Source organism: Salvelinus sp. IW2-2015, unplaced genomic scaffold (assembly GCF_002910315.2).
Source record: "Salvelinus sp. IW2-2015 unplaced genomic scaffold, ASM291031v2 Un_scaffold649, whole genome shotgun sequence".
NCBI lineage: Eukaryota > Metazoa > Chordata > Actinopteri > Salmoniformes > Salmonidae > Salvelinus > Salvelinus sp. IW2-2015.
In genome coordinates this window covers 315386-328443 of record NW_019942589.1, presented here as the reverse complement: position 1 = coordinate 328443, position 13058 = coordinate 315386, and the positions used below count along the sequence as shown (strand labels likewise).

At 41.4% G+C, this 13058-nt stretch overlaps 1 non-coding gene and 1 pseudogene across 1 annotated transcript; one reads left to right on the top strand and one right to left on the bottom strand.

Annotated features, from left to right (window-relative positions):
* The window catches only part of LOC139023976 (uncharacterized), a 35853-nt pseudogene that overhangs the window by 16634 nt on the left and 6161 nt on the right, over positions 1 to 13058 (bottom strand).
* Positions 1670 to 1761, top strand: trnar-ucu (transfer RNA arginine (anticodon UCU)). Its single transcript is given in 2 exon segments — positions 1670 to 1706; positions 1726 to 1761. It is a non-coding gene; the product is annotated as a tRNA-Arg (tRNA).

Below are 13058 nucleotides of genomic sequence, written 5' to 3'. Positions count from 1 at the left end.
AGATAGGTTTTTACTTGGGAGGAATTTGTCTATACAGTGAGCCTGAAATAGGATACTTGTTATTTGGCCATTGGCCCAGCTGTACTGCAAGGAATTCTAATTGGTCAACTACAGGCTAGGGCTGGGTTATAAAACTAGATCCTGTCCCTTTGTTCTGGGGAGATAATCACAGGAGAGAATAACTGGGAGAGCATCACTGAGGACAGGGGAGAATGACCATCTAATGTAAGCTAACCCCATTCCGTACAAATGTGCGCAACCGCGACATTCAAACGAGGCTGCAAAGAAAACTAAATGGGAATGTTGACATCAAAATCTGGGGTGTGAACTACGTTTCTATTATTGCGTTGATTGACATGGTAATGGCTCTATAGTATTGGTGAAAAGTTGACCCCTTCGACGCTGTACTTTACATCGTGACGTGCCATGGCGTAACGTACAGCACGCATAAAGCAACTAATTCTGTCTTACAGCCTCTCTCCACCAGGTGTAGCACTTCTCTCACCGTTTAAAAACAAGAAAGGGGACAGAGTAAGGGGTAACCTAGTCATTTTTTGCGTCATCACTGGAAGCTATCARGACTCTCAAAAGCCGCTGTTTACTTCTGAAGATCACTTTAGCACCGCCCTAAAACCCGATTCAATTCGACACAAGCCTTCAAATAGGTATGTAATGACACATTATATAAACTCTTTAGTGTTTTATTTACATTTTAGAGGCGATAAGGTGATAAGTTGGACAGATCAAGTGAAAAAAAGCCGTTTCCTCACACAACATCTCTCCTTCTCACTATCACGCAATAGGTTTCGCTTCCCCACCCGCCATTTTTAAAAAGACCAGACGGAGCTCATTGCCTTCTTGAATCATGCAGAGATGGGCATCATGAAGGRCTCGTCATTCATTTTGTTGGAAAGGGGAGAAATTGTGCTTCACAATGGTATTGATATTACAGTTGATCTGGAAGTATTACGTTTCTGGGCGCTAAAATAAGGTAAATTGTACGGACCAGCACTATGTACAAAAGTGAGTTAGTTTACGTTACCTCCCCATATGATTTGTCCTCTTCGAATAAACSTATTTTCCTCACCCTGATTTGCTTTGGGGTCTGTGTTATTAAAGATTAACATCAACTGCTAACACCGGTGACCACCTCAGCCATGATTATTTCAATGGAATGCCTTTATCTCAGTGCATATTTGTGTTTAATATTTCCATACTTGAAATAAAGTTTGGAAAGCAGTAGCTCAACCAGTTTAAGACAAGATCCAACCCAAAAATTGTATGAGTGCTAGGAAGGAATAGGCGTGACCTATTTTAAATATAGTAATCTGTGCCATACAACCATTACATTAAACATTTACAGTGGTTCAAACCATTATCTCTCATAGTACCGGGCTGTTGGAGTAGAGGTTGGGGTTGGCCTTGAATTTTAAATAATGTTAATCTGAGCTGCCACCACTGTTGTGTCTACTGCCACCTGCTACTGTCTCTCTGTGGCTATACCGTGTCTGGTTTCACTGACCGGCATGTGCTCTCAGACACACCCCTGGCAATTCTCCCTTCTCTCGCTCCTTGCGCACGCACGCACGCACGCACGCACGCACGCACGCACGCACGCACACACACACACACAATTCAAAAGATTCAGTTTCACACACATGCAACAGGTGGCTCTGTGGCGCAATGGATAGCGCATTGGACTTCTAGGCTTGTGAATGTGAGGTGATTCAAAGGTTGTGGGTTCGAGTCCCACCAGAGTCGTACTTTTTTTTTTTTTAAATGGTGATACAGGAAAATGTACAAAGGAAAATATCATACTGGAAGACAAAATTATCTTAGTTACTCTTTTGACTAACTGTTGTTGTTAAAAGTATAGTATAACATTTAGAAAGAGACTTGAGTAAGGCTAAAWTCTGATATGTATATTTGGCTAAATACATATATTTCTCAACGATCTAATAAAACACAACATTCAGTGCRTTCAGAAAMMATTGAGACCCCTTGARTTTTTCCACATTTTGTTAGGTTACAGCCTTATTCTAAATTTGATTAAATCGTTTTTTCCCCTCATCAATCTACACACAATACCCCATAATGACAAGCAAAAACAGGTTTTTACAAATTTTAGCTAAATTAATTTACAAATAAAAACTGAAATATCACATGTACATAAGTATTCAGATCCTTTTACTCAGTACTGTGTGTTGAAGGCACCTTTGGAAGCGATTACAGCCTCGAGTCTTCTTGGGTATTACACTACAAGCTTGGCACTTTTAGGGCTCCTGAGTGCGACGCAGCGGTCTAAGGCTTGTCACTAACAGTCCCTGGTTCGAATCCAAGACACTTAATCACATCCGTCCGTGATGGGAGTCCCATAGGCGGCGCACCAATTTGGCAACCGTCGTCCTGTTTAGGCCGGGATAGGCCGTTCATTGTAAAATAGATTTGTTCTTAATTGACTTGCCTAGTTAATAAATAAATAAAACAAAAATAACACCTGTAATTTGGGGAGTTTTTTCTCTCCATGATTCTCTGCCAGATCCTTTCAAGTCTGTCAAGATTTGGATGCGGGCAGCGTTGCATTGCACAGCTAATTTCAGGTTCTCTCAAAAGATGTTAGATCGGAGCTCTCCAAAGATCAGTCGGGCTCTGGCGTGGTTGGCCACTCAGGACATTCAAAGACTTGTCCGAAGCCACTCCTGTATTATCTTGGCTGATTGTGCTTAGGTTCGTTGTCCTGTGGAAGGCGAAACCTTCGCCCGCAGTCTTGAGGTCCTGAGTGCCTGGAGCTAGGGTTTTCATCAAGGATCTCTCTGTCCTTGCTCCGCTTCATCTTTGCCTCGATCCTGACTAGTCTCCCAATCTGTGCTGCTGAAAAACATCCCCACAGCTGAAAAACATCCCCACAGCATGATGCTGCCACCACCATGCTTTACTGTGTAGATGGTGCCAGGTTTCCTCCAGACGTGACACTTGGCATTCAGGCCAAAGAGTTCAACCTTGGTTTCATCAAATGTATCTGTTTTTTWAATTTGTAATAAATTTGCAAACATTTTGAAAAACCTGTTTTCGCTTTGTCATTATGGGGGATTGTGTGTAGATTGATGAGGGGAAAACAATAATTTAATACATTTTAGAAWAAGGCTGTAACGTAARAAAATGTGGAAAAGGTTAAGGGGTCTGAATACTTTCCAAATGCACTGTATATTTCTCTRATGCTTCTCCTTCAGGTTGGAAGAAATGTATTTGTTCAAAACTGTTCAACTATTGTCTTTCTCTCTCTTTGAGTCAACTACTCACCACATTTTCTGCACTGCAGTGCTAGCTAGCTGTAGCTTATACTTTCAGTACTAGATTCATTCTCTGATCCTTTGATTGGGTGGACAACATGTCAGCTACACCATGTGTGTGTTTTAATCAATTATTTTGTGACATGATTATATTTGGTATAGTTTTATCTAAAAAGAATAACTTTTTAAAAGTTTTACTTTTTTTTWTTTWAATGAAATTCACTGAGGAGGATGGTCCTCCCCTTCCTCCTCTGATGAGCCTCCACTGCCTCACAGGTAGATGATTATAGTTTTTGGACTAAAAGTGTGTGTGCAGACAGCAGTTTGTGTGAAAATGGAACRGAAATGTCCATTACATATGTTTTCCTGAAAATTCACATAAATATTGACCTTTGGAGGATTGTCTGGGACTTTGGGTTTAGCCAGCAAGGCCTCATTTAAGGACATTATAACTTTTAGTCTGTACATAACATGGAAGAGTTCTAGGCAGTAAAGGGTTACTTTTTCAAGCTACAGTATTGTGAAAAAGTATTTGCCCACTTTCTAATTTTCNGACATTATAACTTTTAGTCTGTACATAACATGGAAGAGTTCTAGGCAGTAAAGGGTTACTTTTTCAAGCTACAGTATTGTGAAAAAGTATTTGCCCACTTTCTAATTTTCTCTACTGTTGCATATGTTTGATACGGAATGTTATCAGATCTTCAACCAAAACCTAATATTAGATAAAYGGAACTTGAGTGAACAAATAACACAACAATTACATACCTATTTCATRAATTTCATAAACAAAGTTACGCAACACCCAATGTCCCTGTGTGAAAAAGTAATTGCCCCCTTACACTCAAAAACTGGTTGTGCCCCTTTTAGCTGCAAAAAWAGAGAAAATCAGAAAAGGGGCAAATACATTWTCACGGCACTGTACATCCACTTTGAAGCAAGTCTTGACTCATTTGAYCTTGAAATAAACAAAAATCCCAATAAACGCAATGTAACYTTGAAACAATAAAGCCAAACACCCAATGACAAAAGATAAGTTAAACACACAAAAAGAGAAGAACACACACCAGGTTCTCCTTCTCGATGCTCTGCTGCTCATGCTGCCTGTTGAGGGCACTGTGGTAGAGGCGGACAGGGGGCGGGCTCCCTCCTCCATTGGATCTCCTCCGGGAGCTACTGGTGGTGCTGGTGCCCCCTGTGCTGCCTGGTCGCAAGTGGGTCGAGGGGCGCGACAGCTGGCGCAGCAGCCTCTGATTATCCCGGTCGGTCTGCCGCACCTCGTCATTGCTATAGGAGTAGTTCTTCCTGTTACTGCCTCCACTAGGGCAGAAGATGGCCAGTCCACTCCCCAGYCGACTAAGGAAGGTTTCAGAGAGAGGAGGGAGAGATGACAGAGGAGGAAGCAGCAGATAACATTTTGTTAGTTAGCTGTGTCATGACTCTCCTGTGAGGATCCAAAAATCAGGTTTACAATGGATCAACTTCTACCAGACCCCTCTCACCCGCAGAGGTGTCTGGTAGAAGGAGGGATTGATGTGGGGGTTTTGTGACAATTTTATATTTTAWCATTGTGACAATGATTTTAGTTTTCTATCGAGATCATAMTTTTGATGATACTTTGCCCCAGTAAGTAGCCACCACCAAGGGAGCTCAGAGAGCGTGTCAGCATGATGGAACAGCCCCTTTTTACCAGAGTGTATAAAGGATGAGTTGATAATTAACATATCAGACCCGAAGGACTCAAGCTGCAGCTTAGGCCTACATTGGTTACAACCCTGAAAATCAACACGAGGTGAAGATGACAAGTAGCCTCTCTAACAATCAATGTTACGGCTGAGTAGCTGTTCTAAGTACTTTATCTATGAAAGTGAATTTAAGTAGGACCATCCTGTTACTCTCTTCAAACCATCGTCGGCTACACTGCTCTCATCCCCCCACTGGGGATCATCGACACGGCTTATTAGCTGTCTTCAGAGGACCACTCTTCCAGAACGAGTGAATGTAAACACCACCCTGTTTGCTCTGCTTTAGACTACAGTACAAGGCATTGAAGCCACGAACAACTAAGAAGGACATTGTGACCTCTTGTGGACAATCACAGCCTTACACTTAAGAGCTCGGTGGAAAAGACCCAACGGAACCCTCACAAAGGCCTGGTCAACAGAATAAACAACGAAGGAAGACATTCAAACACATATATACATAAATTATTCTTACCCCAAACGGGCGCGGTTTTGGACAAAGTATTAGGTATACCGTGAGCGTATTACAAGTGTATAATGTGTGTCTCTCTTCTTTCTCCCTTTTCTCTTCTCTACTCCTCCCTCTTTTGATAAACAAGCAGTCATGTTGTTGCTAGCCCCAAGGACCTGTCTCCATCGTATTAAAGTTTCTAATGCAATAACCTATACTGTGTGGTGTATCCTGTGTATTATTGTTAGTTAGTAAATAAATAATTAAATACATTTTGTGTACGGAAGATCAATAAGCTGGCTGACGATATGAGGTAATGATTAATAAACGACTGTCATCGATATACATCTTATATATCATCTAGAGTTTAATTCGGGAGATGTAACTCGGTAAACAACTTCTCCGTGGTGCCCAAATCCTAATGAGTTAATTGTTACATTATAATTTAATCGAGTAACAATAAACTAGTTAGTTGATTCGATACATAAGTCATCAATTAATATAAAAACACATGTAAACCACCACTTTCCAGTCCTCCTGGACTGACCCTTTAACATATTATAGACACTATGTCCTGGGATTTCTATGATCTTCTACGTAGAAGACCCCTTACCTTCATTAGTGCAAACCATGCAAAATATTTACTACGAAAACTAGTGTTTCTTATTAGGTGCCTCCCCATTTCAGCCCGTTTGCCTCCGTTTGTTCATAGTGAATTCCACCCAGGTGTTTCACTGCTGAGCTGGAACAAATAGCTTGACCCTGTCCGAATACTCTTAAAATGCATCCTTCTTAGGACACGTGATGCCGTGAGCTGAGCAGACGTTGACAAACCGAGCTCTTCAAAGTTATTCTATTATTACCTAAAATAACAACGTTGAAACAATATTCTAACATCGGCTGATAAATTTCAATATCTTACCTTCCCAAAGAGCCATGGACCGCCCGAGACCGAGAGCAAAAGAACGACCAAAAACGTTGTTGATTCCCAAGATAACGATAATGCTAGCAAGAATTAGCAATTAGCCCTCATAACTCAAACGACAGTTCCAGACTGTTGCTCTCGGCCTCTTGCGAGCCTCCACATGCTGGCTACTCTCCTCCCGGAAATTCAGGATGGTAACAAAGGTCTTTCTATGAAAATCGATAAGAGAACGGCTGAACCCCATCTCCATTGACGACCTGAAATCCTCCATGAATGATCTCCTTTTGAGAACGACTGAGGCAGAGTTGCGCATTTAACACAGTTGAAGACACCATCGCTCGACATGACCAGCTTGATACAACTGCAAAAGAGACAATGCCTACCTCAAAACAAGGTAGATCAGGTGGAGAACCAGAGCAACGTCATAATATTCCGTGTGTGGATTGAAAGAGACAGCGAGGCCGTGACCCGGTCCGTTTCTTCACTCAATGGATCCCGGATGTCCTAGCACAATCAACTTCACCAAGCCACTGGAAATCGAACGCCCCACAGGAAACATCACGCCGAAACCCCGGCCAGATGAACCCCCACGGCCGTCCTGATCAGTTCCTCCGTTTCCAAGACAGGAGAAAGGTACTCAAACTCGCAAGACCAAAGAGGACAAACCACATTGATGGCAGAGAGGTCAGCCTTTCCCGGATATGACGCGGATCTCGCAAGACGTCGCAAGCAGTTCGACCTGCCGCCAAAGCACTGAAGAGAAGAACATCATCGGCTACCTCATCCACCCTGCGGATGAAAGTTCAGTACAAAGCCGAAGCCATCTCTTCAAACACACGGGAGAAGTGTACACTTTTCTCAAAGAACTGAGCAACTCTGGCCAGGACGGTCTCTTTGGGATAAAGCAGTTTGTTTGTTTTCTCTTATCCGGACTGAACCGCTAATCCTCCGTCGCTATAATTGATTTGTACATTTTCAACTAACCCGTATCTTTCCGGGTGAGTTCTATTACATTTACAGGAGAGTATATTTTGGTTTTAGTCCATATCACTGGGCGAAGCTAATAAGTGGTTTAGGCCCACTGCTTTCCCCCTCATTATGTTAATCTTTCCAAAAAGAGACTCAAGCACCCTACCGTGGGCAGTAAATATTCACCATAAATGTCTATTCACAACGTTTGTTTTCAATTTAGAAGCTCACAGGTTTTAGTTTACGCCAAGGTTTAGCTAGTAAGAGCAAGATGGAAAGCGAGCCAGCAACGTATCCTACAAGTGTATTCATGTTTGATTGTTGGATTGTGTTTGTCAACAATCGGGTGGGTGGATCTTTATTTTTCCACCTTTTTCTATGTTTTGTTTCCTTCCTAAAGAGACACATAGGTCACTTCTGTGTTCAAACAAAGTTAAAACATTTCCTAACATCTACATATGATAGATTCCATTCAGTTACATATTTAAACCCAACGGCTTAATCCACTAAAATATGTCACATCAACGTAAAAGGTCTTAACAGCCCGATAAAAGGAAGAGAGTCTATACATACCTTAAGAAATGAAAGCTGACATTGTGTTTTTACAAGAAACACATCTTACAAGCCAGTGAACACAAGAAATTGAAGAGAGAATGGTATAGGACAAGTTTTTGGTCCTCTTTTAACTCCAAAGCAAGAGAACTGCAATTTTGATAAGTAACACATCCCCTTCTGCCGTCAACAACACCATCTCTGATCCCTCTGGCAGGTTGTTTTGGTGCAGGGCATATGTTTTCAGAGTCTTCGGACCCTAATGAATATCTATGCTCCCTAACGTCATGACCCATAGTTATTCAGAATGTCTTCCTTCAGGTTGCTCAAGCACCACCAGGATGGTTACTGGGTGGAGAGATATTACATTTTTGTTTAGATACAGTCTTGATAGGTCCTCTGATAAACCCTCACTTCTTACCAAAGCCAGCCATGTCATTCATGAAAAATCTCAATTATTAGACATCAGGAACAGTTGCACCCACAATAGGACTACTCTTTATTCACACCCAACACCAATAATAACTTTTTAATGATCGACACAACTGTTTCATAGAGTGTTAGATGTCAGAGCATCTCCCCAGATTGCTTAGTGACCATTCTCCCCTGGTATTATCCAATCTCCATTCTAACCAAGGAAATGGAGCATATAGATGGAGACTAAATTCTACACTCTAAAGCAACCTGAATTTTGTGCATTCATCAAAGAGCAGATCAATATTTCACTTGACAAACAAACCCTCCGCTCCTGACAGTTTCATTCTGTGAACATTGAAGGCCTATCTGAGGGACAGATAATTCCTATATCAAAGGCTGAAGAAAAACACGGTCGGAACTGAGATGCCCTTGAATCTGAAATCTTAGAGCTAGAGAAAAACCTACCAAAGAGGCCCCGACTAAAGATCATACAGGCTGTTTGGTAAATAAAAAACTGAAAAATAATATTCTGAACACACATATCAAGCTGGAGGGCCATCCACTAAATCAAAACACGCGTTATTACGAGCTTGGAGAAGAACTCACCAAAGTATTGCATGGCAACTGAAAGCAGAGGAACAGAAGAGTACAATTAATGCATATAGAAACCTCTACTAATGAGATATCTTCGCCCTACTGAAATTAATAATACTTTAAGAAATACTATGAAGACCTCTACACTTCCCCAATCAAGAGATGATCTATCAGAGATCGACTCCTCTCTCCTCTGCTCAACCTCCCATGCCTGGTCAGCAAGACAGCGACGCGCTGAGTGAACACTTCTCAGTTCCTGAATTGTTGGAGGCCATTAAATCCCCTTACTTTCTAAAAATCTCCTGGGGAGGATGGCTTCCCTCCAGAGTTTATAAAGAATCTAGGGAGCTGTTGGTCCCCACTTAGGAGGTACTTAAAAAAGCCAGGGAAGACAACTGCTTCCAGAGTCTTTCTCTCAAGCAGTGATTACTGTAACTCCACAAGAAAGTGAAAAATCCACTAAAAGTGCGCCTCATATAGACCAATCTCTCTCCTTAACACAGATTGTAAAACTGTCACCAAGATGCTATCTAAGAGACTGGAGTCATGTCTTCCCCTGTTGTCAACCCAGATCAGACTGGCTTCATAATTAATAGATTGGTCCTCCAGATAATCTCAGAAGGTTCTTTTATATAATTCACCCTTGCTAACAAAAAACAAAATACCTAGTTGTCAGTCTCCCTCGATGCTGAAAAAGCCTTTGATAGGTTGAAATGGCCATAACTCTTTCGCGTCTTGAAAAGTTTGTTTAGGTACCGTGTTTGTAAATTTGATAAAACACTCTACAAATCTCCTAAAGCTAGGATTGCTACCAACGATACTTCCTCCTCTTTCCCTCTCTATAGGGAATAGACAAGGTTGCCCCAATTACCCCCACCTCTTTCCCTCGCCATCTCGAACCGTTGGCTGGCTATTAAACGTGCCCCTGACAACATGCGCTTTAGCTGCCCCCATACCCATACCAATTATCACTCTTTGCGACGACTTATCTTGATTTCTATAACAAACCCAGCAACACTCCCTCTCTCACTTGCAGATCCTACTACCAGTGTTATAGTTTCTTTCTCTGATATAGTCAATTAGATAAAAAGCAAATCTTACATTGTCGTCTTGACCATCATACCATTCAAGCCACAAGTTTCCTTTAGATGTCGCCTATGCTTCACCATATTTGGTCATAATGGGATGTAACCTGAACAACCATACTATTAAACTCAATCTGCAGTTTGTTGCAAAATGGAGGTACCTTTGTAAATGATTGGAACTTACCTCCTCCACTCTACTGAGAATCAATGCTAATTAAAATTAATGTCCTGCCCAGATTCTTATATCTGTTTTGAATCTCCTCTCTCTATTCCCTGTTCCCGCAGCATTCTTTTTCCTCTCGCTACAAGATATCAGACGTTTATCTGGCACGCAAAACCCCTAGGTTGCTATAAACTGACCCTGGATTACTCAAGGGCTTAAACCTCCCCCAATTTAGAATGTAACTTACTCCAGCACAGTCCAGTTTCTGGCTCAAGTTTGATAAGGGTCCCTCCCCTCATGTTGAACATTGAAAAGCTTGAGTTAAATGAGACACTTGGAGAATTGCTTTACCAATCGGACCAAAATCTATAAAAACCATCACAGACAACCCTTTAATCATTACATTCTGTCCTGCATGTCCAAACTGCATGAGCTGTTCGGTACGAGGGATTCCTTCCCCTAAAACCCTTTATGAACATATAGATTGATTCCTATGTTTTTCCAGAATAGTAACTAGACCATGGTCTGATAAGGATCACTCTTCTGGAACATTGTACGAGGAGGATTCTTCATTCTTTTCATCAGGCTGAAACATAAATACCACTTGCCTTAACAAGGACTTCTCTTAGCTACCTACAACTACGAAACTTATAGGTCTCTCAAGGACAATGGAACCTACCCTAAGATGCAACCTAGGAACAAACCTCCACCGCAGACCAACCACTGCTTCAAGACCATTCCCTTCGTTTACGATTCTCTATGTCAGTAACTACACTGCCTGGCCTAGATAAACCCCGACTATAATGGAAAAAATCTGGGTATTCATCGTGATGAGGTCTATGGAGACCTATGCAGGATTGTTATATCCAACCACTGAACTCCCAGACACACGATCCAGTTTAATTTCCTCCATCAAGCTCTAATATCACCCCATCTAGGACTGCACAAGTCAAACCCTGAATCTCCTCCCTATGTTTTAATGTCTCAGATGAAGGAACAATTCTCCATTCCACTTTGGCAATGTTCAAAACTACCACGTTTCTGGCAGGGATGCGATACCATAATCCTCAATTCATGAGTTGCATTCCCTTTAGACCCGGAGTCTGTCTAACTGGCAACTTTACTAACACCAATCTAGCGAAAGCACATACCTATAAAGCTAACAAAAATATTCTAGCGATTGCCAAGAAATGTTATCGCTTGAAATGAAATTGATTCCCCCTGCATGTTGCAATGTGCTACAGCAAGTTATATTTTATCCCACTGAGAAAATTACTTTACCGCTTGAGAATAAGTTAAATACAATTTTACAGAATTGGGCAACCTTTTAGTGACTATTGAGATCTCCCCCCAAACATCACATGGAATGTAATCTCTATATATCCTATATAATGTTGCACACGGAATGTATAATATGTAGCCTACGGCAGGTATGATCCAATGTCTCAAGATAATTTTTATTATGTATGTTGTATAATAATTATAATTTGTTTTAGTTTTCTTTCTTTTTACGCTCATCTATTACTGTCACTTGTCCTATGTTGTCTAAATCTTCACGTTTGTCTGAATAGTTGTAATTGGAAAAGCAAAAAGAAAAATTTAAAAAAAGAAAATGCATCCTTCTTTCCTCTCTTCCCTTAATAACCACTGGACATGCTACAAAGCCGCGGCAGTAACTGTACTCTCTCCAGGAAGCAGGATTTGAGAAGACTAATAGCCTAAGCCAACTAACAAGAAACAAGTTGTAATCCTACCAGTCCACAAAATGAGAGGCTCGGAGGGACAAGCTCTCCCACTCTTGTATACTCTCATCCGTTCTATGACTCGCGCAATGAATAGAAACGGGACCAAGCTCCCTGTCGCGGAGTTTCCTGGAACAGCTTCTTGGGAAGGCCGTGTCCGATTAGGTCCGGTTTTCAACCTTGGGTTAACAAAATAGATAACCCGAAACAAAGGCTTCCGAAAATCCGAATCTGAATATCATGGCAGTCTAGATAAGAACACAACCTGGTAAACAGAGGATGTGAATGCTTTAAGTTTTGTCTGTATTTTGCAATGTTTTATTTTGCCTGCATATTGGAACACTATACTGTTGATTTAATGTCTGTAATGCACAGGTGTCAAAATCATTCCATGGAGGGCCGAGTGTCTGCGGGTTTTRGCTCCTCCCTTGTACTTGATTGATCAATTAACCCTATCAGCCCTGAGGCCCCAGGAAAAATTGGCTTTCCATTTATCTGACTTTCATTTATCTGCATGTCCAGCCCCTATAATTAGCCTCACAATTAAGTGTTTTAGCATTGTATTTGCAGGACAACCAGGGCTACAAGTAGAACACAAAACAATTTGAAATAAAAAGTTGCATTCATTTGTCTCAGRGGCAAATTAATATCCAACTAGTCAGTGACAACTGTGTAGAGTTTGGAGTTTTTGACAGCAACTATGTGACCTTATTACAGTATTATAGACACTATGTCATGGCATTTCCTATGATATTCTATGTAGAAGACCCCCTTTCCTTCTAACAACTCATGTGTAGCTTGTGAGCGTCATAAAGCAAAACATGTTACATGTGCATGTTTGTGAGAGTATCAGAGTAGATAGCTTTTAATAGTTAGTAGCTCAAACCATTAGGACTCCACAGARGWTTTTGTAAAAAGACKKGGCCCCGGTCCCCTTAAGGATCCACCCTTGTCTCACAAACACTGCTCTAGTTCAGCCCCCGTTAATCAAAGACTAACGAGCAAGGCACCCCCAACAACAACTGCTCCCCGGGCACCGATGATGTGGATGTCGATTAAGGCAACCTCTCTGATTAAGAATTGGTATCTTCGGATGCAGAAGAAATAGACACTTCCAATGGTCCAACT